Source organism: Silene latifolia, chromosome 6 (assembly GCF_048544455.1).
Source record: "Silene latifolia isolate original U9 population chromosome 6, ASM4854445v1, whole genome shotgun sequence".
Taxonomy (NCBI): Eukaryota; Viridiplantae; Streptophyta; class Magnoliopsida; order Caryophyllales; family Caryophyllaceae; genus Silene; species Silene latifolia.
In genome coordinates, this window is record NC_133531.1 from 61,323,574 (window position 1) to 61,329,356 (window position 5,783).

Here is a 5,783-nt window from a genome sequence, read left to right on the forward strand (position 1 = left end):
AGTCGATTCTTTGACTAAAGACTGTTGGCCTAAGATGGCACACTTTCAGAGTGACTTTGATTTATGTTCTACGACCTTCGTAATTGGGGTCAAATGGGCGCATTTTGGGTCATGATGAGCTGTGGCTATTCAAAGGGAAGAGTGCAATAGGAATTGTCCATCCCTGTCAGGGTCATCTAATATCTCAAGGTCACTCGAGGAGTAATGAACTGGAAATGCGTGGCCACGCTCGGAAGGTATCTATGGTAGATAATTTCGGTCAGACAGTTATTCTCCAGATCGAGGAAACCACTCATGATATGATCAAATGCACGTACGACCTGCAACACACCTTGCATTGAGTGGGAGATAGTAATAGGACAAGAGAATTGGTGACGCACACTTGTCGCGGACAAGTGGGAGATTGTTGGAATATATGTCCTCGACAATAATGTGATCACATGTTTAAAACTCATAATAAGAATACATGAGGGAAAGTAATATTTTATTGTCAACTGATCCACATTAATCGGTAATGGTTGGCTTACTAGAGTTTGACATTACTGTCGTATGACGGTGGTGATAAGTTGATCCCTTAAGGTCATACCTCTAGGGTAACACTCTTAATTGATTAATTAATTAATTGTATGTTGATACAAGTTAATTAATTCCTTAAATTGAACAAATTTTATTTATAAGAGAGAGTTTTATATCTTATTGTAATGTGATTAAATAAGATTTAATTTAGTAATTTAATAATTATATTACTAAATTGATTGTTGTTTACGAAACAATTTGAGATAAGAATAAATGGTTAATTGTAATTACAAAATGTTGTAGATTAAATTAACATGACCCATTTTAAGTACTTGTAATCAAGAATTACTAGTCAATTTGTTAAATGTAATTCATTTATTGAAAATTGATATTTAATTAGTTAAATATGCATTAAAATTAATTAGGACATGTAACATGTTACATGACCTACCAAATTACATTTTACAATTGACAAAGTTAAAATAGAGGTTTCCTAATGTGGAAAAACCGGTCCAAAGGGTGTGATGATTGGTGTTGTTTTGTCAATTATTTTATTAGCATGCTTAAGGACATAATGATGTGCCTTTTGCATAAAACAAGAACAACACCCTACCCTATACTTTCATAAGGCAAAAAAGGGGTTTTTGAGAAGACAAAAAAAATTCCCTTCCCCTATGAGGGAAAAACCGGTGCCCCCATATACACTCAAGGAGTGTAGTTTTGATTTTTAATTATTCTAATTTTCATAAAAAATCTCTCTTCCTCTCTCATAAAAATTGGGTTTTTATGCATAGAATTTGTTCTAAAATTACTAATATTATCATCCCATTACTAGTAGTAGTAATACAATTATATAAGTCATTTTAAAGGGACATATACTAATTTCTAGTATCAAAATTAGTATATGTATTAAGTGTAATTACGTTGGTATAAATCATTGAGGGGTAGATCCTACTATTGGATCTAAGGGTTTTTTTGGAGCACTTGGATTTTCTTAAAGAAGACTAATTAGGAAGGAGTCCAATTACTATATCCATTTCGGCACCTTTTGTAAGTTGATTGATTTTCTTCTTACTTTGTATTTTTTTATGCATGCATAAGATCTAATTAGTTTTATGGCTAAACTACATTTAACATAGTTATTAGTGTTTGAAATCTATATCTCATTACTTAACATATTTATATATGTTACATTTAATTTAGTCATAAAACTAAACACAAATCTTATGCATGCAAACAATAGTAAATATAGAGAAGAAATCGTTTTCTCACCATATGATTTCGGATTAAAAGGGCACCAACAAGATCTCCTTCTTGTTAGTTCTTGAGCTACAATGAATATAAGGATGATCCTCCAAAATCCCAAAATTAGAGATTCTCCTCTTGATTGCACCCAAGATTATCCCTTATCCCCACTAAATAATATTAGCTAGATATTAGTTTAGTAGTTTACCTTAAAATTGATTACTAACACTCATATATTACATTAATAATTTTAGTAATTTCTTTGAACAATTTGGATCAAGGTTTCTCAAGTTTTTAGAGAAAATGAAGGAGAAGAGAGAAAAAGCATGTGAATGAATTATCATCATATGAATGTGTAAGAGAGAAAAATAAATAACCAACAACCCATAATAGAAGGGGAGTGTCACGGTTGGGGTAGAGCCAAAATGGCATCATTTATTTTCCTTTTGCTCTTCTCAATATTGTAGGTGTGTAAGAATAGGTAGAGTAGGTTTTTATTAATTATTCTTATCACATAAAATAATCACCCACTAAAGCCTACCACCCACAATATTTCGGTCCACTTCTATAAAATGGACTACCATTTTATTTTTGTCAATTTGTCATTTGTCACACAAATTGTCACATGTAGCTTGTTACATGTTATTAATTAATTTAATGCATATTTGTCACATAAATATCATTTTACAAATTAATTAAATTACATGCAACAAATTGACTAGTGATACTTGATCACATAAATAAAATGGGTCATAAAATTATAATTCACAACATCTTGTAATTATAATTAACCATTCATTCTAATTTCTATCGTTTCTCAAACAATTAACAATTTTAGTAATAAAGCATTTTATTACCAAAATAAATCTTATTTAATCTCATTAAAATAAGAAATCAATATTCTCTCTCACAAATGAATTGTTCAATTTTAAGGATTTAATCAACTTATATCGTCATACAATTAATCAACTTTACAGATAAGGGCATCATCCTTTAGATGTGACCTTAAGGGATCAACTGACCACCACCGTCCCACGACAGTAACGTCAAACTCTAGCAAGCCAATCGTTACCGATTTATGTTGATCAGTTGACTATAAAATGAATCATCCCTTACGTACTCTTATAATGAGATTTAAATATGTGATCAATATGATCGACAATTGTGATCGCATTATTGTCGCAGGACACTTACTCCAACAATCTCCCACTTGTCCTCGACAAGTGTGCGTCACCAATTCTCTTGTCCTATTGCTATCTCCCACTCAATGCAAGGTGTCTTTCGGGTCGTACTTGCAAGTGATCATATCGAGAGTGGTTTCCTCGATCTGGAGAATAACTGATTGACCGGAGTTATCTACCATAGATACCATCCGAGCGTGGCCACGCATTTCCAGTTCATTACTCCTCGAGTGGCCCGGAGATATTGTTTTAACCCCGACAGGGGGTGGACAATTCTATCGCACTTATTCCCTTCGACTAGCCACAACCATCATAACCCAAAATATGCCCATTTGACCCCATTTACGAAGGTCCGTAGTAACGCAAATCAATGTTAATCTGAAATGTGCCATCTTAGGTGAACAGTCTTTAGTCAAAAGAATCGACTCATTAGAATACTATAGTAGCTCTCGCCACGACCAGGCTTTATAAATTTGCCAGAACTCTATAAGCGGTCTTTGCGCCCGACAAAGTGTTCCTACGACCGCCTATGTGATCGACTAGTCATCTCACATGACTCTATGGCACTTGAACTTGCCATCAATCGCATCACACTCTAGTCACTTCGAGACGTCACCTCATACAAGTGACTATGGGCGAATACCATGTTAATCCGGGTTCACTTTAACGGGGTTCAATGTTGTCTCTACAACCCGTTTGGATGTAACAAAGTATAAAAGGAGTTTTCAGATATAAAAACTCGAACGATAAATGTGATTATCATATGAGTAGTCAATACTTGATTACTACTTCATATTCTATAATCCAGTTTGATCTTGAATGTAGTTGTTCATCTCAATTCAATTGAAATGACATGACTCATCATGTTAAGCCTATGAGAAGGCTTTGGTTAGTAGGTTTTATCAACTTGTTGTACCTTACTCAACCTTGCTACATACTAATTTTCTTTTTTAATGTATACATTTGCATTACAAAACTTTCTGAGTACGTGTCGAGATCCAATCAAGACATAGGCCCTCTAGCCTTAGAATAGCTCCCACTGTTTTCACAGTGTGCGGGATCCATCCTCTTGCACATCTCATGATTGCAAGTGTACTCAATTTCCGTTGTAAACATTTCTCATTGTTCTTTATTGTCTTGAACGATTCTATAAAATCTATTTCTTAGACACATAGCCACAATGGTATCTTAACCATCCTAATGTGTTTTGATTATGGTTTTGTCGGAAACCATGCGCAATCTCAATTGTCAATTGTCACTTGTGTAACACCCTTACACAAAATTGCATCAAAACACTTTGTATCATATCCTTAATGCTTCTGCAAGCACTTAAGGGTAATCAATATGGCTACTTGGTAATTATTACTTAAATTTGATTTGAAACAATTCATCATACTCAAAGTATATGAAGTGTTATACATCATTTTTTCTATTTAATTGATTCGGCAGCGGAAGCAAATGAAATCAATCAAATATGTTCAATTTAATTTAACTAGTCATGAATCTTATCAACATAAGACTTCTTATTGACGCTAATATCATGTGGATTTATCTACATAAATCTAGATATTAAAGATGTATTATAATACTCCAAAAGTCTTAAATCATTCTCAATGATCAATATGTCATCCACATATAAGACTAATTAAAATTTCCGTAACTCCCACTAAACTTCATGTATAAAAGCAACTTCTTGTCTTATCGAGAAAGGTTTTATAACATGATCAAAACATTGATTCCAACTCATTGATGTCCTACTCAAGACCATCTCTTAAGTTGCACATTATCTTAGGATTGTAAGAATCTATAAAACTCATAACATGTATTGAATACATTCCTTCTAATTGAAGAAGGGGGTTTTAGATTCATTCGCTATGTATTTCATAATGAAACACAATCCCTAAGAAGATCCAAATAGACTTAAGCATTTCAACTAGTGCAAAACCCTTTGCAACCAATCAAGCCTTGAAATCTCTCTTTATTAGTGCAAAACCCTTTGTCACTAATCAAGCCTTTTATTTCGGATTTTCATGGCTCTAAGCCTTGTATTGAGTTGTGACTTAAATGAATTCATGTAAGTCATATGTTCATTACTTTCCAGAAGTAAACAACTTGAATCAAACAATTTCTTTGTAAGTTGTAAGCTCTTTACTTTCTTAAAAGTAGCATGAATTCATCATCTTTAACCTCCTAGGTTTTGAAGAAACAATGTCTTACACAAAACGTCTCATGTAGCCAAGAAAGACCAGTTTCTTGCGACATAACATTCTCTGTGGCATTCTTTGTGGCTCTTGAATAATTTCTCCCACTCTGTCTTCTAGAAATAAACTTGTATTTTAGAAAGACAGCTTCACGAGCCGCAAATCCGTCGTACTCGTGATAATTGAAAGGGAAAAATGAGCATTTGTTTTTTGTGAAAACTTACAAACATGGTACCCTACCATTTCATATCTCATATGATTCGTTTTAGTTTTAGTGGAAAAATAATTTAGAAAAAATATAAAATCCCCAAAAGGATCAAGTAACTCAAAGTAACTTGATTGAAGTCCAAACCATATCGAATAGCGTTTGAATTCTTATCCAATCACACATTATCCCATAATGCGTGCTAAGAGAGATTAATTTGTGATACTATATCACATTTCCTTTGGTTTATATCAAAGTCTTCACTTTGATAATCCCATCACGACTAAATCGTGATTCTTTGAACACTTTGAACTTCTTCAAAGATTTCTCTATTTACATTATTAAGTGAACACATTAGTGTCAACCTAAATCTTTGGTAAAAGAAAATGATCATCCTCTTTTGAATCAATGATTTACAACCTTGATCTCCTTTTC